The following is a 25652-nucleotide window of genomic DNA, read 5'->3' as shown; positions in this document are numbered from 1 at the left end:
TACTAACTAAATTATTACAGTGCTCTGAAAATTCATTTGCTCCCATCGCTTCGGTTATCATCTCCATGCTGATGATTCCCACATCTACACCTTCAGCCCTGATCTCTCTCCCTCTCTGAAGTCTTGTATTTTCTTCTAACTTCAGAATATCTTTACTTGGATGCCCCACCTACACCTCAAATCCTCATCTTCCCACCGAAACCCTGCTTCCCCTCTCCAACCTTCCCATTACTGTAGACAGAATCACCATCCTCCCTGTCTCACAAATCCATAATCTTGGTGTTAGTCTCAACAAACACACACACACACACACAAACTCTCTCTCCTCCCTCCGCTTCTCTCTCCATCCCTCTCCCCACACATATTCCGTCTTTCACTAAATCCTGTAAGTTCATCATCCTTCACAACATTACTAAAATCTACCCTTTCCACTCCATCCAAACTGCTACCACATTAATCCCAGCATTTAGCTCACTTGATTCCTGCATCACCCTCTTTGCTGACCTTCCTGCTTTCTGTCTCTCCCCACTTGAATCCATGCTGCACTCTGCTTTCCAGAACATTTTTCCACAAAACCATTTATTCCATGTTTTCCCCACTCCTCAGGACCCTCCAGTGGCTGCCCAACCACCTCTGCATCAAATAGAAACTCCTTGTCATTGGCTTTAATGCACTCAATCATCTTTCCTCTTCTTAACTTACCTACTTTCCTACTACACCCCAACTCACTGTACCTTGATTTCCTCTCTCTTGCCGCCAGCTCCTCGCCCACGTCCTGCCTCTGGATTGGAATTCCCTCCCTCTGTATATCTGACAGATGTTCACTCTCAAAGCCTTTATCAAAAGCACATCTCCCCGAAGAGGGCTTCCCCAACTAAACCCTCATCTCCTCTTTTCTCATTCCCTTCTGCATCACTCTTGCTCTAGGATGTCCGTCCCCCCCATTCATCCCTCCCTCAGCCCCACGGCACTTATATATATAGCCAAAATTTATATATATGAATATCTGTCTTCCCTTGGAGACTCTAAGTTTGTGAGCAGGGAACATACCTACCAACTCTTACATTGTACTCTCCCAAGCACTTAGTACAGTGCTCTGCACATGGTAGACTCTCAATAAGGACAGTGGATTAATTGTTCTAAACACAGTAGACTCAGTAAATACTTTTGATTGATGGGTTAAGGGGTGAAAATTGAGATTCCCTAGAGGCAGACTTGAAAACAGAAACAGGCCCTATATAGGACACATCCATTTGCAGCCATTTATAAATGCAGACAGTCTGGCAATCTTTTCAGAAACACATGGAGAAGATCTTGTTGGCTTCACCTTCTAAAATGAGGACAGCTATATTCATATATACTATATATACATCCAAGAATTCTTGCAGCTATCTAACTTCCAGTTGTTTTTTGGGTGGCAGATTGCTTTTGTGACTTGTGCCCCCAAATTGGGTAACCCATTCAGAAGTATAATGACTTGTTCTTCCTTTTCCATCAGTGACTTCTCAGTTAATGAATTTAAAGGAATTAGGAAGGTTGAGGATTCATTAAACCAGGGAGATTGTTTTGGCTATTGATTGTTTATTCTTCATTTGATGACCACTTTTATCTCTTTATAGTTCTTGTAGCTGTTTAAAAAGAGAGGGAAGAAAGGGAGGAGAGGGCCAGGAAGCTGTGAAAAGAGGGGGAAGGAAGCTGAAAAAAGAAACAAACGTTTGGACTATAAAAAAGCAATCATACCTCTGACAGAAAACTGGTGTATGAGCACACTTGATTCCTTTCAAGTCTACCACTTCACTGAGGTTCATTCTCTCCTCTCCTGCCACTGACCTCTTTGTCACCCTCTCCCCCCTGCCTGAAACCCCCTCCTCCTTTCATCAGTGGTATTTATTGAGCGCTTAGTGTGTGCAGAGCTCTATACTAAGTGCTTGGCAGGATACTGCCTTCCCTAGCTTCAAAGACCCTTTGAAAACACATCTCCAGGAGGCCTTCTCTGATTTTGTCTCTCATTTGCCCACTCTAAACTCTCCCACCTCCAATTACTTCTTCAGCACTTTGCCAGCTAACCACTTGGATATTCATCCCCCAAGCCATTGCATATATATTACGCTCTCTTACTTTTTCATATCTGGAATTATATTATCGGTTTCCCCCTCTGGATTTTAAAATCCTTGAATTAAAGATCATGTCTCCAAATTCTGTTGTATTCTCATAGGTCAGTGGTGTTTATTGAGTGCTTCCTTTATGCAGAGCACTGTACTAAGCACCAGGGAGAGTTGATAGACACGATTTCTACTCTCAAGGAGCTTACAGACTAGAGGAAGGATGGGGCTTAATACAACGCTTAGTGCCGTAGGCTTAGAGTGTAATAAGTAATAATAATAATGTTGGTATTTGTTAAGTGCTTACTACATGCAGAGCACTGTTCTAAGCGCTGGGGTAGATACAGGGTAATCAGGTGGTCCCACATGAGGCTCACAGTCTTAATCCCCATTTTACAGATGAGGGAACTGAGGCACAGAGAAGTGAAATGACTTGCCCAGTCACAACTCAGTGCAGTGTTCTGTACACAGTAGATGATCAGTTCATGCTGTTGATGGATTGAGCAATTGCTGATTTCAATCCATCAACAGTATTAACCCTCTGAATAAGATTTCCTTGCTGAAAACAAGAGAAAAGGATGGAATTTAGATGGTTTCCTTTGGTTTCCCATCACATCCACACTCCCAAACCACTGAAGCAAAGAAAAGAATCTAAGATTTAAATCGGACAAGGTCTCACCTGGTATATATTTCAGTAGAAGTGGAGTGGAAGAGCTGGCAAAAAGAGGAGTGATTGTTAACTTTTTTTTGGAAATGATCGAAACCCACAATGATTATCTGCCAGTTATTTTCACAGACCAAACTCAATGAATTAGGTGCATCTCTTCTCTGTTTAATTCCCTTACCGTGAGCTAGTTCTTTAAAGCAGTTGATCTCGTTGGCATTCCCCGAAATCGTGTGATGACATGGGAGATTAGGGTTATTGAAGGCCTCGGAGGATGGTGCCTTTATCTTTGTGGTTGTGGCTTGTTTGTGTCACAATGAACAATGAGCTTCCTCTTCTTTAATGAGACTGTGGTAATGACTTCTTTCTTTGAGCTGGGAAAGAGGCAGTCGAAGCTGTGGGCCGCCCCCTCGCGGCGACGATTGGGTACTGCAGCCTTCCTCTCAAGCCAAGGCCCTATTCCATGGAAACTCCCTCGTTTGCCATTTCTTTCTTATTTCTGCGGATTTTTTGGAGTCTGGTAACCTGAAAAATGTAGTACAGTAATCACATCTCTGTAAACACACCGCTGAAGGTGACAGTAATGATAATAACGGTATTTATGAAGTACTTACTAGCCGCAGGGGTGGATGCAAGAAATCGTGTTGGACGGAGTCCTTCTACCACCTGGGGCCTCCGGTCTCAATCCCCATTTTACAGATGAGGTAACTGAGGCGCAGAGGGGTGCCCAAGGCCACATAGCAGGCAAGTGGCGGAGTCAGGATTAGAAGCTGTGACCATCTGACTCCCAGGACTGGGCTTTATCCACTATGCCGTGGTGCTTATGAAGGGTAGAAACCAAAGTTATGGATCTTCCAACTCAAGCTCATCAAGCCAGGAATACTAAATATTTGTCTCCTCAGGATTGTGATCATTTAAGTTAAGGTTTAGGCACTAGATAAATGCAAGTGCTTATGAATTTTTGCCTTGCCTAAACTTCAGGGCTAAATTCCCTAGTTCAAGATGATGTGTGAAATATTTTTGTGGAAATAAAAGGACTTCAATATTTGATATTTCCATTTTTTTCTAAAATGATTAAGAGCATTATTATACTAAATTTTAAATTGGTCACTCTGTTTATTTTTAGATTAGGTTATTAGATGTATTATGCATATTCTTTCTATGCATTCCAAGTGGTGCCTATCATGTTGCGGGCATTCCGCATTAATTGCTGTTGATTGACTTGGAAAAGGTTTTACTTTGAGGAAAAAAACAACAGGAGCTGGTGTTTGTGGTGGGGGGAATAGATTGTCTGTAGTTGTCGAGGGTAAGGAAGAGCGGCTCAAGATGTGACCGATAGGAAAGTTTATCAATGTATTTTGTAAAACGCAGGAGTTTCGAGGCTGGAAAATATGATAGGAACCTCCGAATAGAGCAGGAATGAGGGATCAGGAGTGTCAGGCCTTTCTATAAATCTTTTCGCTATCTGAGGAAAATCATTTAAACTTCCTTTTAAAATGGAATTTTAGTGCAAGTTGGTAAGATTCAGTGATTCCCCTGAAGAAGGGAGTTATTTCATTGTAGTAAATATAAATGCTGCAAAAAAAAGATGCACTGTCACCCTCTCTTAAATCTGATATGAACCATCTCATTAAACTAGAACACATTAGAGTGCAGCAGGTATTAGAAACCAAGTGAGACAATACCCAGGTGAAGCGTCGTGTTCTCCCAAACCTCTAGATGCGTTAACACAACATGTAGTCAGTGTTTTGATCCAGGCCAGGAAGAAGCACAGAATCTTGAGGGAGAAAACAAGCGCATGACGTTTTCTGTAAAGTGCAATTAGTTGGTGGGGGGCGTGGGTATCGTAAACACTGGGATGCTTAATCCAGCCGTAAGCTCCTTGTGGGCAGGGAACGTGTCTGTTGTTATATTGTATTCTCCCAAGCTCTTAGTATAGTGCTCTGCACACAGTAACACACTCTGCACACAATTAACTATGATCAAATGAATGAATCTAGATCTGGAGTTAAGGCTTAAACGGAATCCCTGTAGATTATGTTGCTTTATCAGGAGCTGGACAGAGTGAGAAGATTAGGTTACGGCATGCAGTTTAATTTCTGGGGGTCCTCAACTGGGTTTGGGATTTCTCATCGATTTCCCTGGTAGGCCTGTTCCCTTTTGCAGTCTGTGGCGTAGATGGAAAACCCCGGGCCAGCTCCAGGTCAGCACAGGAGCATGGGGCGTGATTGTGGACGAGTCTCACTCCTGGAGGACACTGGAGCCATGTCTGGGTTGTCGTCTCTGTAAACTGCTGGGATTTACAGCCCCACTGGTCACATCATGACTTTGCATACATGTAAAGTCATGCTCAGTGGCACCACAATTGCTTCCCTCACTGGCAGTCGTGACCACCTCTCTGGTTCAAAGAATCCAGCCCGCCTTCCTATAACACGGCACGTCCCAGGACGGGCCTGTGCGTTGAACCAGATCAGCGCACGAGACCCGAGGCCCCATGGAGACAGATGGGGCCAGTTTTGGGTGGTAACTGAGTGGACACCTGTATCAGGGTGCAGTGTCAGAGTCAGAGGGGTTGACGAGGTGAGGATGGTGGTTAAAAAGGACAGAGTGCAAGCCTGAGTCAGGTGGTGCCTCTGAATAAGGACCTGGCAGTGGAGAATATAGTTGCTCTGCAGCTTGGAGGAGGAGCTGTCTGGAGTCCCCTCAATGGAATGCTCTCTTTTCCAGGGTCAGAACAGACTTCCACAGGATGGCATATGGAATGGGAAGTGGTGGATTTTTCCACTGCGTCAGGGTAGTCAGATGACTGAAGTTAGCCCATTAGATTGACTCGTTTTGGATCCTTCTCTTCCCACTCCTTCCTTGGTTCTCTGTTTGGCATCCTGAGCCCAGACTCCCATATTAGGTTTAGAACCAGCCCAGCTGTCCCCATGTTCACGGGTTAGGATAACTTCTCCCCCAGGAGCCACTTGGGTGGGCAAAGACTGTTAGTCTCTCCCTCCCACCCCCCTTCCACTGGAGGGAGGGGTGAGGGCAGAATTCTGGACCAGACTGGGCTCTAAACTAAGTAGGTTGCGACAGACCTGACCTTTATTGGCTCCTTATGACAAACCTAGGAATTTGATCAGGCCTGAAATGGAGAAAACTGGGGAACTGTTTCTTCAGCAAATACAGGGGGTGAATTCAAGCCACTAAAATCTAAATGCACTTTTGTTTTCAAAAATGGGGACATTCTTTGTTTGTTTATCCACTCTATGGCATTAATGCTATTATTGCTATTTTGAAGTACAATAAAAGAGATAAAGTGGTAGATATACAATCTTTTAAAAACTAAGTGTTCCCGAGGATGTGGCCATATGGGGATTATGATGATTGCCTTGATAGAGATGAATTTAAATCAGGACCAAAATATAAAGCTCCCTTTTCTGCAAAAACTTAAGGAGAGATTCTCATTTGTCTGGGATAGTTAGAGGGCAATCTTGTTTCAAGGCACAAGAGTGGAAATCCCTGAGGCCCCTTGTAGTTCTGTGGTATTTTCAAGAGTCTGAGAAAAATACCCGAAAAGAACGGGTTTGCTTCCAAAGTTTAAACCTAGAAAAAACACAACCAACAATTGGAGGAGGGGAGCGGTAGGGATATGTGAAATTTGGGACAACAAAATCCAACTAGATAAACTAGAGGAAAAATAGCCATTCGTTCCAGTAAGCAGATAAGTGGTGGTTGGTAAATTTAGTGATCAAATGGGTATTTTCTTAACTGCCCAGCATGGCCTAGTGGCAAGGGCACGGCCTTGGAGACAGAGGATGTGAGTTCTAATTCCGCCTCCGCCACTTGTCTGCTGTGTGACCTTGGGCAAGTAACTTAACTTTTCTGTGCCTCAGTTACCTCATCTGTAAAATGGGGATTAAGACTATGAGCCCCATGTGGGACAGAGACTGTGTCCCACCTGATTACCTTGTATCTACTCCAGTGTTTAGATCAGTGCTTGGCATATAATAGGCTCTTAACAAATACAATTAGTATTTTTTTCCCTTCCTCTCCTTTTTCTCCTGCTCCAAGCCATCCAAGTCCCTCTGCTTCCCTACTTTTCCTCTTTCCCATAGTATCTCCCATCATCTTCCTTCCCCTTGGGAATGTCAGTGGTTGGCTTTTATTCAAGTGCTGGTGGAATGGGCTGAGGGGAGCAGTGCCCACACCACTCATTATAACGAAATGCCCCTTTAGGTCATTTTTTTTTTTTAATGAGGGTTGCCATCTCTTGGGAAATTTTGAGTGGTTTATGGAGACTGGACCTTGTTTATGGAGACTAGAGCTGTGACCGTTGGGTTAGTGTTTACACTGGGGCTCTTCCCTCACCACTATTAGGAATGCTCTTCCATTTCTCTATTATCCTAATTGTTTTTAGGGGAATTGGAGACCACTGCAGCAGACAGACCAGACTGGTGAACAGCAATTAAGAGAGGGCTGGTCTTCTTGAGTGGAGGATTCATGATGGCTGGGATACTAAGAGAAATCAGAAAAGGGTCTGTTTTGGGGCAGGCACATCAGTACAGCGTGGAACTACTATCTTTTCATGCAACATTGAGGAAGAGAGTGACTCATGAAGGCATGTCATCTTAGAAAATGGACAGTTTCGCTTTAGACTATATAAATGATATACATTTCATATGTATATACATCTTTGTATTAAATAAGTTTATATCCATCAGCAAAGTTTGCAAAGTTCAGGGCCCTTCTAAGACTGTAAGCTTCTGCTGAACAGTAACGTGTCTTCCAATTCTGTTGTATTCTCCCAGGCACTTAGTACAGTACTCTGCACACAGTAAGTTCTCAATAAATGTTACTGATTGATAGATGACCTTATATCCCATCCAATCCTAAACATCTCATCTCCGGCTAGAGGAAAGCTACAGGGTGAAGAGTTTGAGAACCACCACTAAAAAGATGCAAGGTACCTCCCAACCTTTTTTGTTTCAAAGCACCCAGAAGACCCAAGGAGTGGATTGTTCATCAGCCAACCCCTTTATCACAGCCTTGAGGAAATAGTGTCAGAAGGGAGATTCATAAATGGCTCCTCTTGTATTTGATTGGGTTTGGAATGAAAGGGTTCACATTGCTTGCCTGGATGGGTATAAAATAAAAAAAAAAACAGCCCCAAAGATTGGCAGGACACAGCTGGAAAGTCACCAACTCATACCAGCGGTCTGGAGCCTGGGCATGGAGAAGCACGGCAAATGGTGGGTTAGAGGAAGCGTATTCTGGGCTCTTTCTAACTTAGAGGGTCTGCGGTTCTAAGTCTTCAGCTGAATGACCATTTCCACAATCCTCCTAGTTGAACCGAAGTGACAGCAGCAAGGAGACCCTTCAGGTTTTGTAACGTCACTTTTAAATTTGGTGGAAGTACCAGGAGAGGCAGGACCAGGATGATTCAGTTCTATGAACAGTCAACCACCCATTCACTGTGTGACCTTGGACAAGTCATTTTAATCTCCCCTCGCCTGTTTAGCCATCTTGTAAAAAATGGGATACTTCACAGAGGTATTTGGTGATTCAACTGATATTTTGAAAAAACTTTGAAGTCTTCTGCTGAAAATTATTATTAAAGACCAAAATCATTTATCTTACGAGAACTTGGCCTCCAAAAGCAAAATCCTGACCAGTTTTCAGGTGGTATTAAGCAGCAGTTTAGTGTCCTTGATCAGAAATACTGGAGATTTGTTAAGATAATTTGGCTTCTTTGAGTGGCATTTACCTTTATTTCACATTTTCTCCTCAACCTGCCACCCTAACTTCCAGACAAGGGCCTTGGGAAACCTTAACTTGAGGGTTGAGCGACTTATCAAATATTTTCCCCCTCTGCGAATAAACACACCCTCCAAATCAAGACAGACAAAACTGATGACTTGTTGAAGCGTTTTCCAAATACTTTAAATATTTCCATTTGTAATTTATTGGTGAATCATGTGCCTTTGAGGCACCTCCTTGGGGTTGCAGAAGAATAAACCCAATGACGAGTAACCTGAGTCAGTCTGCTCCTAAACTGTGATCAAGAATTCAGGTGGTTATTAAAAATGTACATACAGTTTTACGGTAGTCAAAATCACAATGAAAGTTCACCAAAATCGGCTAATTATATGGCTCTATTATTTCAATGTAAATCATGGGACATATCACCTTATTATGCCATTTTTGCCTGTGCAGGCCAAAGGTTGGCCTGGTTTGAATGTGTTTGAAAAATCAAGTGAATGCCTGTTGTGTAAAAGGAGAGCAAGTCTTTATCTTTGTCAGTACTCGCAAAAACAACTTTAGAGGAAAAAAAAGTTAGTCCTGCTGGATTGGATTCAGTAATTAGCATAATCACGGTGCTCTGTATTGTTCATCAGTACACGCCCCTCAGCTGAATCTGCCATTAAGAGGACACCAATGTTGTCCTAGTGAATAAATCTCTGCACACATGATGCAAATCAGCATGTTCCTGCCTGCTGCCCTGGGTTGCAGTTAATTTTAGCCAGGGTTTGTTCTGCTAGTTGTAAAAATGTTTACCCCATGAGAAGTTAGTAGACTGAAATGTGGCTGCTGTGCCTAATGTGATAGGAGATCTATTTTAAACCTCAGATTTTATTTATGATCAGGAGAGCGCTCCTCTGGAGTGTTGAGGAGCAGTTTTCTTTTGAAACAACTTGTAAGTATCGGGTACTTTTTCAAAACTTTTCTTTGTTCTTTTCATCTTAACTTTGCTCGGAGAAGTTTCTAGTGTGGTGCTGGATGGTGGGGATTTTAGAGAAAAAAATCATACGTGGTGTCAGAAGTCAGAAAGTTTTTTGCCTTTTACTTTTTTAAAAAAAAATTAATCCTCACTTGAACTAAGTTCTTCCAGAGGAGATGTTTGTTGCTTCAGCTTTGTAGTGCAAAAAGGTTCTGCCACCACTGACTATTCAAGTTTGTGTCTCTTATTTGATTTCTGAAAAGAAGGTACCGAAATGAAAATGTTGTGCCAATATGCTTTTGGTTTTCATAGCACCACTGACTCTCGCAAACTAGTTCAGTTCATCACTGTGATTTTTATTCTTAACTGCAGAGTTATTGTGCTGGAGGAATTGAATAGCAAGTGTAATATTTTGCATAGTGTATGTATGGGCAGTTTAAAAGAATGGGGAATTTAGTGCTTAAAATAACTTCATAGGAATTTGTTGCTTGCTGGGGTGGGAGGATGAATGCTTTTCACCAGGGAAGAGAAGGGAATTGCAAAATAACTTAAAGCATCTTCTGCCAGTTTAATAGTTAGTTGTCTTAGTTAACCAAGCCCTTGAATAAATCCATAACCTTAACTGCTGTTCAGCTGTTATATGGTTGCTCAGGTGATGGCTCTTTAAATTTGGCTTCATTATTAAAATAAAGGTTTGAATAGGGAATGCCAATATTTTTGGACCAGTTTGAGTTCCTGAAATATATGACTTCCAAGCCATATAGGGATTTTCTTTGCCTACAGCCTCTTGAATTACCCAGACCCTGAAGATTTTGCTCTTAATGCAACAGTTTATGCAGTAAGTGCCCAGAAGGACTCATTGCATATCAGTGTTTCCGAGGCCCACATAAACAAGGAATGAGGGACAGTATAAGCCCGCAGTGAGAGGATATTGTGCCAAATTTGAGCAGTTTTTGGTTAAAGGACTGTATACTTGAATTTTGAATGTTTTGTGAATGATTTTGGATGTGCCATAAATAGAATGGGGTGCTGTCAAGGGGATATTTATTTTCATTGATAAAATGTGGAAATATGAACAAAAATAGGATGAAAAGTAGAACTGAGAACCTTAATTGGACTGTTTTTAGGAAGAAACATTTAACTATTTTTGATAGAGGGAAGAACATTTTACAGTGTGGATTATTTTGTAGAAAAGGCTTCTAGAATTTTGACCTTTGTGGTTTTGCTTTGGAATTTTAAATTTCTGTTTCAAATCCAGGCTCTATACATCCTTGTTTCTACTTTTTTGCTGTGTGAATTATGCCATTAGAATCTTAATAGAATGCTTTTTTGTGTAAAAATCAACAATAGAAATGAGTAAACCTAACCAACCTTATTATTGAAGATATAGTTTAGAATGCAGGTTTCTCCACTGATGTTTAGGTTTATATCCAATTTTTGAGGTTCATTTCTCAAAAGAAGAGTTAGAATGTGCCTTGCTACTGAGTGTCTGCCAAAGTAAAAGATAGGTTCTCAAATGTTCATGACTATAAACTATATCTAAGACTACCATGTCATAGAGGTGTTGAATGAAAATACATTTTTCATTTTTGAGAAGATAGTCTGGTAATTTCTCATGCACTACCTGAACCTGTACCCTTTTTCTTTTGATTACTGCTACAGACTAAAGCAGAATTACTGCTGCTCACCCTGCTAGAGACCTTGCTTTTTCTGGGTGGCTGGAAATTGAAGTGATTAATTGTCACCTGGTAGCACTGTTTTAATAAGCGCATCTTATGCAGCCTCAAACTGTGGGGCTTCTACCTGGGGTAACCAATGGGGCTCTCCTTCTGCTTTGAGGATGGTGATGGCATTTAAGTGCTCACTGTGCTAAGCACTGGCATAAATACAAAATAATCAGATGGGACACAGTCCCGGTCACGCACAGGGCTCACGCTCTAAAAGGGTGGGAGAATGGATAGTTTAGCTCCATTTTATCAATGAGGAAATGGAGGCCCAGAGAGGTTGTTACCTGCCCACAGTCACACAGCAAAGCAATGACAGAGCCAGGACTAGACCATGGCTTCTATACTCCTGTGCACTTTGCACTAGACTGGGATGCCTTTACTTTGTGGTACAAATCTTGGGGGTGTTGGTAATTGAGGCGAATGATCCCAACACCCATCCACTCATCTTGGAGAAGCAGCGTGGCTCAGTGGAAAGAGCACGGGCTTTGGAGTCAGAGGTCATGGGTTCGAATCCTGGCTACACCACTTGTCAGGTGTGTGACTGTGGGCAAGTCATTTAACTTCGCTGTGCCTCAGTTACCTCATCTGTAAAATGGGGATTAAGACTGTGAGCCCCACATGGGACAACCTGATTCCCTGTGTGTACCCCAGCGCTTAGAACAGTGCTCTGTACATAGTAAGCACTTAACAAATACCAACATTATTATTATCTTGGCTCTTGACTCCTGCTCCTATGGGAGTTGTCTAAGTGCACCTGAGCCTCACCTAATGTCTAGTGCTCCAAAAATGAGTTCAATTTGAGAAGTCCAGGGAGTACTCTTCCTCTCAGTCAAGGTTGCCCACCCCATCCCTCATCTATCTCTCTGATTTTCTACTACAACTCAGTTTGCACACTCCACTCTGCTAACACCAACCCTCTCACTGTAACTCTATCTCTTCTAGCTCACTGATGACCCCTTGCCCAAGTTCTCCCTCTGTCCAGGAACTCTCTCCCCTTTCACATAGGACAAACCACCACTCTCCCACCCCCCGATAAAGTTTCTAAGAGGCCTTCCCTGACTAAGCCTTTGTTTCCCCTCCTCCCTCTCCCTTCTGTGGCATCCTTGCCCTTGGAATTGTACCCTTTAAGCACTTGATATTCACTCCACCCTCAACCTTACAGCACTTATGTACATATCTGTAATTTACTGTGTCTTTTGCCCCCTTTCTACTGTAAGCTTCTTGTGGGCAGGAAGTGTGTTCGCAAGCTCTGTTGTACTCCCCCAAGCACTTAGTACAGTGCTCTGCACACAGTAAGCACTCAGTAAATACAATGGAATGAATGAATGAATCCCCTTTTTTTTATTAATAGGTCTTTGTCAGGCTCCTACTATGTGTCTAACACCGTTCTAAGCGCTGGTGTAGCTACAAGTGAATTAGGTTAGACACAGTTCCTATTCCACGTGGGACTCTGTCTTTTTTCATCCATGCCCTCTTAAAGCCCAAGTTCCAGCATAGCCACCTGGACGCCACCTCCAAGAGCCATTCTGATTGGCCCTTGAGCCGCGTGCATTCAGTAGCTGACCCCTTCTCCCCTCTATTCGTTAAACGGGGCATTTGGTTGGAAAGGGCTAAGAGTTGTCCTTAAAATGAAAGGAATGCAAGGCAAGGGATCTAAGCCTGATCCATTTTTTATCCAGGGGCCCGATCGCTGAAGCGGCCCTTTAGGAAAAACAGTTTAGTTGCCCCTGGAATGATTTGCCAGATACTGGAACTCTTATTTCGCATTTATTAAACACCCACCTTGCAACACACAATGCACAAAGGAAGGATTTAGTTCCTAAGGAACTCTTGTGCTGAATTCCAGAAGACAGATTCTGGTCCTTCACATAAACCAGAGGGAAGAAGTAAACAGGTAGATCCATGAGGGTGAGAAGGTGGTGAAAGGTAAAGGGGGAAGGGGAAAAATTAAAGAAAGACATTTGGCTAAATATTAGATAAGAATGAAGGCAGATTGCCTTCAGAGAAGCAGTGTGGACCTGTGGAAAGAGCCCAGGCCTGGAGTCAGAGGACCTGGGTTCTAATCCTGATCTGTAACTTGTCTGCTGTGTGACCTTGGGCAAGTCACTTAGTTTCTCTGGGCCTCCATTTTCTCATCTGTAAAATGGGGATTCAATTCCAGTTCTCCCTCCTACTTAGACTGTGGGACAGGACCTATATCCAACTGATCATCTTGTATCTTCCCCAGCTCTTAATACAGTGCTTGGCACATAAGAACATGAAAAATATTACAATTACTATTCTTATTAGGTTGCATCTTCATGAGGATTGGTGCCTGCCATCTCCATCCTGCAATGCAGGGAGGAATCTGGATGAGATGGAAAGATCAGCCTGAAACCTCATTCTCCATTCCAGTCCTTTACTGCATTACTCCTAGATAGACAAAAAGGTTTGAGTTGTTCTAACGCACCTTCAACAGTAATTGCTGTTTGACCTTCACTAAGCACCTGCGGCAGATCAGAAACTGGCCAAGATGTAGTGTCCAGCTCTCTTTAAGTGAGGAAACATCCTACTGGTTTGTGGAAGATTGGTGACTCTGTGGAACTCTAAGCCCACTGACACTCGGGCCAAATCCAGCATTGATCCTGAAAGACAACTGGGCAAGGTAGGATGGAGCCAAAGAAAGGGGATGACTTGGCACAAACCCTCCCCATTGCTGAAAAAAACAAGTCAAGCACATGCCCTGCTGCCAGTAAAACATACCTTTCCCCTCTTAACCATTGGTATCTAAGCAGCGCTCAACCAAATGGTAAGGGACCCGGCTCCACCCTCTGCTGGGTGACCTTGAGCAAGTCACTTCACTTCTCTGAGCCCCATATGTGTCCAACCTGATGATCTTGTTTCTACCCCATGCTTAAGACAGTGCCTGGCATGTAGTAAACACTTAACTGCCATTAAAAAAAGGGCACACTACTGTATTTTCATTGACCCTGTAGGCAAGAGATTCTCCAGCCATGCCCATGATCCACCCATGGATACAGTCTCACTATCAGCAACACTGTCTTGGAACTGAGGGACTACTCAGTCAAGCCATAGTATTGATTGAGCGCTTGGGAGGATACAGCAGAGTTGAGCATGATCCTTAACTCTCCTCAAGGAGCTTTCCATCTGGGGAGACAGACACTAAAATAAATTACACATAGGGGGAAGCAACAGAGTAGAAAGATAGGTGCTAGTGGATTTCCAAGTGCTAATTTGTAAGCTCCCTGGGGTAAGAATCTTTTTTTTTTTTTTTTTAAATGGTGCTTACTATGTACCTGGCCCTGTACTAAGCCCTGGGATAGACAAGCTTATCAGGTTGGACACACTCCCTGTTGTACATGGGGCTCACAGTCATAATCCCCGTTTTACAGATGAAGTAACTGAGGCAGCATGGAGAAGTAATAATAATAATGTTGGTATTTGTTAAGCGCTTACTATGTGCCAAGCACTGTTCTAAGCGCTAGGGTAGACACAGGGGAATCAGGATGTCCCACGTGGGGCTCACACTCTTAATCCCCATTTTACAGATGAGGTAACTGAGGCACAGAGAAGTTAAGTGACTTGCCCACAGTCACACAGCTGACAAGTGGCAGAGCTGGGATTCGAACTCATGACCTCTGACTCCAAAGCCCGGGCTCTTTCCACTGAGCCACGCTGCTCCTCGTGAAATGACTCACCCAAGATCTCACCCAAGGTCACACAACAGACAAGTGGCTGATCCAGGATTAGAACCCAGGTCCTATTGACTTCCAGGCCTGAGCTCTATCCATTAGACCACACTGCTTCTCTTGTCTACATACTATATTGTATTGTACTCTCGTAAGGGCTTCGTATGGTGCTCCGCACACAGTAAGCACGCAGTAAAAATGCCACTGACTGATTGGATTGATTGTAGAAAAGCTCAAGTGGCAGTAGAGGAGCAAAAAGACTGGAGAGATAAGATGGTAATCAGGGGAGTCTCCTGATTTCGGAAAGGCCTTGAAGATGAGGAGAACGGTGGTCTGCCAGATGGGAAGGGGAGGAAAGAGAGTTCTGGGCAGAAGCGTGGGTAGGAGGAGAAAGTTGGCAGCAAGCCCCTGCAGTGAGTAGTAAATTTCACATTTGTCCCAGTGGAAGGGTTTAGAGCACAGTGCCCTGAGTTATATACATTCAGGTAGCAACTGTTTCCATAGAAACAGGCCTTAAGAACCCGAGTTGAAAGCTACTACTCCAAACCTAAATTATCTGAATTGCTTCTGCTTGGGTAACATGTCAATTTGAGAACCAAACAAAAGTTTGAGTAACAGAGTCAAATTGAGTTGAGCACATACCCAGGAGAGCCAAACCCATTGATATTTAGTGGTCCGTACATTCTAGGCCTCGGTCACCAGAAACAGCATGGCCTAGTAGAAAGAGTATGGACCTGGGAGTCAGAGATCCTGGGTGTTAATTCTGGGCTCTGCTACTTGTCTGCTGTGTGATCATGGGCAAGTCATTTAACTTCTCTGGGCCTCAGTTCCCTCTACTGCAAAATGGGGATTCAGTACTTGTTCTCCCTCCTACTTACTCCGTGAGCTTCATGTGGGAACTGATTATCCTGTATCTACCTCAGTGTTTAGTATAGTGCTAGATGTATAGTAAGCACTTTATTATTACTAGTCAATGATTTTTGCACACAGTAAGCACTCAAATATGATTGAACTAGCCTTTGCTCCAATAAATTTCATACACTGTAATAATCTTCTTTCTACATGACTCTAGCCAGCTGTCAGCTCGCCAAAGAAATGCGGGTCTGGACCTCATTCCATTAGTGACTGACTTGGTATCTTTGGGCAAGTCATTTAACCATTCAGTTGCTGTTTCCCCAATTGTAAATTGTAAGAACACTTGCCACCTACTTTCCTTCCTCCTATTGTGATGGTTAACGAGCTAGTATAATATGCTTCTAGTTCCCCAGAAGAAAGGCATTACAAGAGACCCCTAAGCATCATTATGTATCATTACAAAGGAGTCAGAATGCAAAACTGTAATTCAAAAAACATGAATGCGATATTAGAGATTTATAAATAGTAATATGACATCTAGGTACCTTGAGGTATATCTCCCAGTATACCGTATAGACAAACCCTGTTCAGACCCCTTCTTAAGGTCTGGGCCCAGTTCTGGGCTCGACAACTAAAATGGAGTGGTCTTCTGAGGAAAGTGTAAAATAAAGGAATGATGTAGCCTGTTAAAAAAGGTTTAATAGCCATCTTCAAATGAGAGGCAGCATGGCATAGTTTATAGAGTGTGTGTCTGGGAGTCAGTGGCCTTGGGTTCTAATCCCTGCTCTGCTACATACTTGCTGTGCCACCTTGGCAAGTGACTTCACTTCTCTGGGCCTCAGTTTCCTCATCTTTAAAAGTAGGGATTCAATACTTGTTCTCCATCCTACTTAGACTGTGAGCCTGGATAGGATAGGGAGTGTGTCAGAACTATTACCAAGAAGGTAGTCACCAGCTGTCCTTTAACTCCAATGAAGACAGAACCAGATGAAACCAATTTAAACTTCAGTATGAGAAATTGTCTCTCGGCAAAGAATGTGCTCCCAAGGGAATGTGTGGTGCCTTCCCCTCCAGAAGACTTGAAAAGCTGCATCATTTACCAGTCTGAGGTGGTCTTGGGGAGAAGTTAAGGAAGCCTCTTTCAGCCCTATGATTGTGTGTCCCTGTCGTTAAGCAGTCTGATGGAGAAGACAATTGATCAGCAGGTTGGGGAAGGAAAGACTTAATGTTGAGAAGATCCTAACAGGGACTATTTCTAGGATACCTGCTCATTACCTGCTGTAATGATTGCATTTTAAGAGTGAAGAGACAAGAGTGAGAAGGGCCTTTTGGTGCCGTTGAGGAATAAGCGCTTAGAGTGCTCGGCACACAGTAAGCGCTCAATAAATACAACTGAATGAATGAATGAAATAGACCAGAAGTTGCCCTCCTATTAAATGACCTGCCTTCTGGCCACGGCAAGCAGATATATGCAGTGGGACAGTTGGCTCACACCCAGCTCTTGACTCTATTGCCTTGACTCTATTTATTGCCATTGTTCTTGTCTGCCAGTCTCCCCCGATTAGAATGTAAGCCCGTCAAAAGGCAGGGACTGTCTCTATCTGTTGCCGATTTGTACATTCCAAGTGCTTAGTACAGTGTTCTGCACATAGTAAGCGCTCAATAAATACTATTGAATAAATACTATTGAATGAGCTCTTTCAAAAGAAGCCATTCTTCCTCTTAGCAGTGGACTCATTGCAGCATAAGAACATATGTAACATGCCTGGACCATAGGTGGTAGTCAGTCAACCGAATTTGAGCACTTAGTGGGTGCAGAGCACCGTACTGTAGTGGTAGGGAGGAACCAGTGTTGCTCCACCCTCTGGGTGGTGCTCCAGAAAACTGCAGGAGATCAAATGTGAGCTGGACAGCAGGACACATGCCCTCCCGGCCTGAAAGATTCTGGTTCCCCAGTCCCTCCGTTTGCCGCAGGCATTTAGGCGCCGGGTATCTGGGCGCTGGGCTCCTGGGTGTCTCATGGATTATGAGTCTTTTGGCAGAGAGGGACAAGGGTCGGGTGGGGACCTGGCCAATAAACTTAGCTTTATTCACATAACGGAAGTCCCTTGGAAGTTGTTGGATAAGTGCCCGGATGGGGAACTGGCCCCTTGGCTAGCCCAGCAAAGCGCTTGTGATTTATCTTCCAGACTTGGTGATTAATGACTTGTCCTGATGCCCCCAGATGCCTTTTTCTCAGTCTGACAAGATAGTGCTCCACAGAGAGGGAGAATTTGTGATGGAACCAGAGTGGCATCCTTTGGCCTTGACTCCTCGTCCCCAGGCGTGGGAGCCTGAGTTTATTTGGTGGCTTGGAAGATCACAGGTGTAGCTCTGTGAACTTCATCTTCCTCAAAGGGGATTACCCAAGGATCTCAGGTTCGATTCTCACCCTAGAATCCCCTGCAGCAATGCTCGATGACTCAGGCAACATCAAGCTTCGTGGAGGTGTCTCATACCCCCTCTCCCCACTGCAGATTGGAATTTCTTTGAGTGCCCCAGGGGTTCAGGGGCCGTCAAGGTTTTAAGAATCCCCTTAAGATGCAGAAACACTGATTTAATCCCTACCTCTAATGTGTTGTCCAGGGAGGTGCTGTCGGGTTTAAGGGGTGCAGTGATCCTGTATAACATCTAGCATTTTGCCATGTAGACACACATACTTAATGCTTTTGAGGAGATGATGATGGTGATGATAATGTGCTCATGAGCATTAGTATAAGTAAAGGTTCTCTGAGGTGATGTCATTACTGCTATGGTATTTAAAAAGGCTCACACCCAACTCTTTCAAAAGGAGGCCTACTCCATCTTAGTCAGCAGTGGGCTTGTTGCAGCCTAAGCTGCTCTATGCTTTTATGAGATTTGCGCTCAGAGATCTGTGACCTCCCAGGAAGACAGGTAAAAGTTCCTTTGATTTTGTTTGTCGATTAAACTTCTGGATTGTTGATACTCCATAACGAGAATAATGATGACTCGGGAGGCCATCTGGTTCAGTGCCCCAAATTTCTTTTTTGAATTGGAGGGGGAAAAAGCTAGAAAATGTATAGGTTAAGGCACCGTTAGGCATGCTTCATTCCTGAAAGTACTCCTGAGGTGAAAAGACCCAATAATGCCTCAGTTTTTCCCTGAAGTAGTAAGGTCACTATGCATTTTTAATCTCTGAATCCAAATAGAGTTTCAAGGTGATGCCGTCAGAGGCGAGGTAAGTGGGTGTGTTGGCCAAGATCTGCTCTCTGCTCAGACCCAGGGGGGAAGATTGAGAAGCCCTGAGGAAGATATTCAGGCTGGCAGATGCACCAGCCATGGCAAAGACAGTCTTTATGTGCATACGGTGTTGGATAAAGTCAATAGGGCTTGGCGAACACACCCACTCACCTGGATAGCCATGACCTTCTGATTGTCACACTTAGGACTAATCCATTTGTGGTGAATCACATTATATGACAGGGTGCTTCACTGTGTCTTTAAAATGTTTGTTCTTCCTGGTTTTTTGTGTCCCATTTTGACATGTCACCCTGGAGCTCCTTGGACATCCTGCTGTTGTTTTCTTCTCATGTCACGCTCAGTGAAGCAGTATTGCATTTTTTCCCCAGCTAGTGAGCTGTGTTCCAGGATTTCATCGTTGTAAGCGGGGAACGTATCTGCCAACTGTTATAGGTACTTTTTCCAAGAGCTTAGATCAGTGCTCTGCACATAGTAAGCATCAAAAAATGCCGTTGATGTTGATGACGGTGATCATGTCTTGCTATTTAGTATTGCCTGTGGCTTGCAGGTGATGCCGTTGAAACTGTGTTCTGTGGTAGGTCCAGTTCTCAAAGCTCTAAAGGAGATTGGACAGACCATCACTCTCCCCACCTTCAAAGCCTTGTTGAAGGCACCTCTCCTCCTAGAGGCCTTCGCTAAGAACTCATTTCCTCTCCTCCCACTCCCTTAAGTTCCAACCTTGTACTTGGATTTATGTCCTTTATTCACCCCTCCCTCAGTCCCACAGCACTTATGTACATATTCATAATTTATTTATATTCAAGTCTGTATTCCTGTCTAGACTGCAAGCTCATTATGATACCACGTTGTTGCCAAGCTCTGTGTTCTTGGACACAACAATATGAATGACATTATGCTCACAGGTATCTAGAATTTCACAGCTTTAAGATGAGGTGTCAGCTGTGACACCTTGGGCAAGTGACTTGACTTCTCTGTGCCTGTTACTGTATGGTAAAATGGGGATTGAGACTGTGAGCCCTTGTAAGATAGGGACAGTGCCCAATCGGATTATCTTGTACCTTTCCTAGTGCTTAGTAGAGTGCTACCAGATAGTACACACTTAAATACTATTTACCACCCCCATCCTTTTTCTTTTTTTTTTTTTAAAAAAGATGTTTCCATTAGAGAAGTTGTGAACCTTTATCACCCTTTTCCTCAAGCTCTTAATGTTATTGCCCAGGAATCTACTACTGAACTGCTGAATCGATCGGTGCTTGTTCCTACATGGCTGGTAAGCTACAGAGGAATTAAGCCACTGCCTACCTTCCTCCATAATTGTCCAACCTTTTGAGTACAGACTCTACACATTCTTCAGCATTTTCTCCAATCTGGAAATCCCTTTAAGCCTCAAAGATTTTATCTTTAAAAGTCTTTGTCTAGTCCAGACTGCATACCTGGCTGCATATTCCGCAAAGGAATTGTCAATTGTCTTGTTGATCAGGGTCTTTATTTTGGCAGGCCAAGCATTTTCACTTGTAACAAGAGCTAGATCAGAGAATTCACTGAATAGGAGCTCATTTTTGTGCTTCCAGTATCGAAGATGTGTTTTTAAGAAGCATCCAAACTATCCAGTTACAGTGTCCATATGTGGGTATATAGTCTGAATCAATATAGACTCCCTTAGATAACAGCCTTGGATTTTGCTGCAATGATATAGGAGAATGAAGTCCTCCATGTAGCCTTTCATTATCAGAGGTAAGAGATATTTTTCTTGGACATTTTCAGGCTATCACCTTTCCATTTAGCTTGGCAAAGGCACGCCAGCTTTTTGCTTAAGCCCTTATGGCTGCATCAGCAGGTTACTGGGAGGGGAATCTGCACATGCTGTGTATCCGCTGTTCAGTTTTGTGAGAAGTCTTGGAGCTGTGCAAGTATTTGTTTTTCAACATTGAACTGTATACTGACCCTCTTCTAAGCAGGATGGTATCTCTCATTCAGGATCTCAGATCCAGCACATTTTTGGAAGGAGAAAGGGGACGAGAACTTGGAAATGTGCCCTTAACTGACCTGGAAAGGGGGGATTCTAGTCCCCCTTCCTCCCCCCTTTTTTTCCTAATCCACTGAAACCCTGATTTTGAACTTGGTTCAATCAATTGAAATTCCTCAAGGGATCATAATCCTGGATCCAGAATACATCCAGAGATTTATATATTATATATAATTATGCTATATATACATATATATAATAAAGTGTTTTATTTATATACCTAGAAACAGCATGGCCTAGTGGATGGAACATGAACATGTAAATCAGAAGGGACCTGGGTTGTAATCCTGGCTCTGCCACTTGTCTGCCGTATGACCTTGGGCAAGTCACTTAACTTCTGTGCCTCAGTTACCGCATCTATAAAATGGGGATTGAGACTGAGCCCCAGGTGGGAAAGGGACTGTTTCTAACCTGATTTGCTTGTACCCACTCTACTGCGTAGTACAGTGTCTGGCACATAGAAGGGCTTAACAAATGCCACAATTATCATTAATGGATAGACTGAATATTAGGAGCATTACACCCAATAGTAATAATGATAATAATAATAATAATAGTGATTGTGGTATTTAAGTGCTTACTGTGTGCCAAGGACTGTATACTGAGGTGGCTATAGTATAATCAGATTAAACACAGTCTGTGTCTCACACTGGGCTCACTGTGTGGGAAAGGAGAACAGGTATTTAATCCCCCATCATACAGTTGAGGAAGCAGAGGCACAGAGAAGTTAAGTGACATACCCATGATCACACGGCAAGCTGGTGGCAGAGGCGAGATTAAAACTTGGGTCTCGTGATTCCCAGTCCTGTTCTATTTCCACTAGGCCACGCTGCTTGGAGAGTGTTTGCAGAGCATCAGTGATGAAGGATGGAAAGAACAGAGGCTCTCACTAGCATTTCCTACGCATCAGTTGCTGTGATATCAAAATGTATGGTACCAGTGTTTACCAGAAATGATACCACTTAGGCAAGGGAGGTCTATTTTCTTCTGAAGTCCTTTCTGCCATTTGCTGCCAAGTTCCTCATGTGGCTGCTAATCAGAAGGCTATTTTGGGGATCTGCAGTCTATGCTGATGATGACTGATTTGAGAAAACCCTTAGCCAGAGGTAAACTCTACCGGAACATTAAGGGACCTATGTAGGTTGCATGTTCTATGCCTGGGCCTTTGGTTTGAGTTGCTCTGTTCCCCAAGTTTCACCACCGGAACCAAATGTTAGAGCTTAATGCCATAGTTATGTTTAATGCAAAATCTGGTTGATCTAATTTTAAAATAAGGGCTCACGGCTGGAGCTGCAAGAGGAGAATTAATGTGATACGCTGCCACGTTCTGGATTAGTGTGCCTTCCCTTTCCCCTCTTTTATCCAGACAGGGAATCTTGCCCTTTGTTGGGATCTGAAGTTGTCCCTGGAAGCCTGGGCCACTTCTTTCCCAACCATTCTCATTCCCATCATCTCTGCCTTCCAACTTTTCTTGTTCTTTCTAGTGGGAAGAGTATAGGCCTGTGAGTCTTCAGATTCTAATTTTGGCTCTGCTACTTGTCTGCTGGGTGACCTTGGGCAAGCCACATAACTTTCCTCTGCCTCAGTTTCCTCATCTGTAAAATGGGGTTTGAATACCGGCTCTTCCTTCCTTGTAGACTGTTAACCCCACGTGAGACAGGGACTGTCAGACCTGATTGTCTCATGTCCATCGAAGGGCTTAATACAGTGCTTGGAAGTTAGTAATTGCTTTACAAATGCCACAATTATCATCAGTATTATTAATCAATCAATCATTTATTGAACACTTCCTGTGTACAGAGCACTGTACTAAGTGCTAGGGAGAGTACAATATGAGTTAGTGGGCATATTCCCTGCCCACAGTGAGCTCACAGTCTATAGGGGGAGACAGACATGGATGTAAATAATTTATGGATATGTACATAAGTGCTGTGGAGTTGAGTGAGTTATTAGTTCCTCTCATCTGCCTTCTGCTTTCCTGTCAAGATAAAGGGGAGAACAGTGGGAGGTACTACTTTCTATTATATTCTGTTCAAGATATACCAGATCCATTGCTTTAAAAAAAAAAATGCTATTAAGTGCTTACTATGTGCCAGACAATGTATTAAGCGCTGGGATAGTTACAAGCTAATCAGGTGAACACATTCCATGTCCCACAGGGGCTCACAGTATCAGTCCCCATTTTTCAGATGAAGAAATTTAAGGCCCAGAAAAAATTGTGGTATTTGTTAAGCGCTTACTATGTGCTGGGTACTGTAGTAAGTGGTGGGGTGGATACAAGCAAGTAGGGTTGGACACAGTCCCTTTCCCATGTGGGTCTCACAGTCTCAATCCCCATTTTACAGATGAGGTAACTGAAGCACAGAGAAATGAAGTGACTCTCCCAAGGTCACATACCAGACAAGTGGTGGAGCCAGAATAATAGTAGCAATAATAATTGTGGTATTTGTTAAATCCTTACTTTGCACCAAGTACTATACTAAGCACTGGGGTAGATCCAGCACTTAAAACAGTGCTTGGCACATAGTAAGCAGTTAACGAATACCATCATTATTATATAAGATAATCAGGTTGGATGTAATCCCTGCCCCACACGGGGCTCACAATCCTAATCCCCATTTTACAGATGAGGGAACTGAGGCTCAGATATTAGGTGACTTACCCAAGGACACACACTCAGGTAAGTGGAGGATGAGAATTAGAACCCAGGTCCTTTGACTCCCAGGCCCTTACTCTTTCCACTAGGCCATGCTTTTTCTGTAGATTGGAACCTTTATGTGGGAGAGTGGGGAAGAGGAATGCTGCAGCAGCTGGAACACTTCACAAGGTATTCCCCATTTTGTTCCATCACCAAACTTCCACGCACCCAGCATGAGCACAGATATACTGAATGGCTCCACCCGGAGGAATAAGTAGAGTGATTAAAACTGGGTGTATTAAAATTCCTTTAGAGTTGAATGAAAAGCATAATCTGCTCTTAAAGGGTTATAAGCGGAGAGAAAAATGCTCAGATATATGGAATAAATTGGAATAAAAGTGCTACATTCGTCTCCAAGGCAGAGAGTTAAAGATACTCTTCAGAGAAAGGAGGGGTGCCTCGACCCAGTCCTTCCGATTGAGCCGATCAAGATCGAATCAGATTTGAGCAGGTAGAGCTTTGCTTTGGTTTGAATAATAATAATAATTATTGGTATTTAATCGTTTACTGTGTGCCAGGCGCTGGGGTGAATACAAGCAGGCAAATCTTTGAAAATATTGCTACTGATGGCGATCCTGTACTCTTGGGTGTGAATAGCATGAGCCAAGCCCACAGTTGGGTGTTTTTTATGGTATTTGTTGAATGCTTAATATGTGCTGGGCACTGTACTAAGTGCTGGGGTAGATGCAAGCTAATTGGGTTGGACACAGGCCATGTCACCCATGGGACTCACAGTCTTAATCTCTGTGATACTGAGCACCTGAGGTCCAGAAAAATTAAGTGACTTGCCCAAGGTTACACAGCAGACAAGTGGTAGAGCCGGGATTAGGCACTAGGTCCTTCTGACTCCCAGACCCATGCTCTATCTTCTAAACCACACTGCTTCTCATGTGAAATAATGTAAAAACCAGGACATTACCTTGTTTGATTTGATTTGAAACGGTGTCTGGAATAGCAGAGAGAAAATGAGAGTGTGTGGGTTAGGGCAGGAAGCGTGACTGTCAACTTTGTTTTCTTGCACTCTCCCAAGTGCTTAGTACAGTGCTCTGCACACAGTAAGTGCTCAATAAATATGATTGATTGAGGGCTGTCACATTTTGACCCGAGTGGCTTTGTCTGGCCCCTGGCTGGTATCTCACGTGCTCCCGCCCAGTAGGGGACCAAAGTGGACACAGAGGGAGTCCGGACTGTAAGCAAGTTTGTCCTCCAGACTGTGAGCTCATTATAGGCAGGGAGCGTGTCTGGTATATTATACTGTTCTCTCCCAAGCGCTTAGTACAGCCCTCAACAAATATGATGGAGTATGACAACTTTTAGGGGTTGATCTTTCTGCCTGACTACTCATTCTGTCATTCCTCTTCACTGTCATCTCTGCTCTCTTTTATCTTTCTCCAGTGCTCCCTGACAACATCACGATCTGTCCCTGTCTCGTGATCTCTTTCATTAGAAGCAATGAAACAAGTCTATCAATTAGAGGATGTTTCAAAACCTTTAACCAAAGTGTGCTTGTATTTATCCAGTTTGTTTTCCCTTGTACAATTCTATAGGAAGAAAAACAAAACCTAAAACCTCAAATTGGACGATTCCAGGAGCGGTTGCTGAATTATTTGCCTTTAGATAGGATGGATTCTGAAGCTAGATGGGCAGTAGGTTTTTAGAAGTGAGAAGCTTATTGTTTTTTCACCTTCCACCCCTCTCAAATGTTTATATGCACAAGGATTAGTAAGTATTAAGAATGATTCCAAAAACATTTGATCCAGCTTTGCCAGAGCGGTGTTGCTATGGCAGAGCATTGAAAAATCACTTTAGGGAGGAATGAGGCCAGTTAAAGCAACCTAAAATGTTCTCTTTCTCTTATTTGTCGCAGTGCTTAACTGCTGTTATTGGGATCAAAAGAAAGTAGTATGATGTTCATTGCAAGAGA

The 25652-nt window shown here is 43.3% G+C and overlaps 1 protein-coding gene across 16 annotated transcripts in view; it reads left to right on the top strand.

The window, feature by feature from the left end:
* SLC20A2 (solute carrier family 20 member 2) overlaps positions 1–25652 on the top strand; it is a 125777-nt gene that overhangs the window by 25106 nt on the left and 75019 nt on the right. Inside the window, exon 1 of one of the 16 annotated variants that reach the window (XM_007664580.4) lies at positions 9246–9448. The exons of 13 other annotated variants lie outside the window; for them this stretch is intronic. The gene's annotated coding sequence lies outside the window, so the exon portion shown is untranslated. Of the gene's footprint in view, positions 1–9245; positions 9449–13664; positions 13844–21855; positions 21959–25652 lie in introns of those variants that run through there. 2 more of the 16 variants (XM_007664590.3, XM_007664587.3) reach the window with 2 other exon arrangements.

The sequence above is a fragment of the Ornithorhynchus anatinus genome, chromosome 5, assembly GCF_004115215.2.
Source record: "Ornithorhynchus anatinus isolate Pmale09 chromosome 5, mOrnAna1.pri.v4, whole genome shotgun sequence".
Lineage (NCBI taxonomy): Eukaryota > Metazoa > Chordata > Mammalia > Monotremata > Ornithorhynchidae > Ornithorhynchus > Ornithorhynchus anatinus.
The sequence above is the reverse complement of the archived record's forward strand: the minus strand, read 5'-3'. Positions and strand labels throughout refer to the sequence as shown.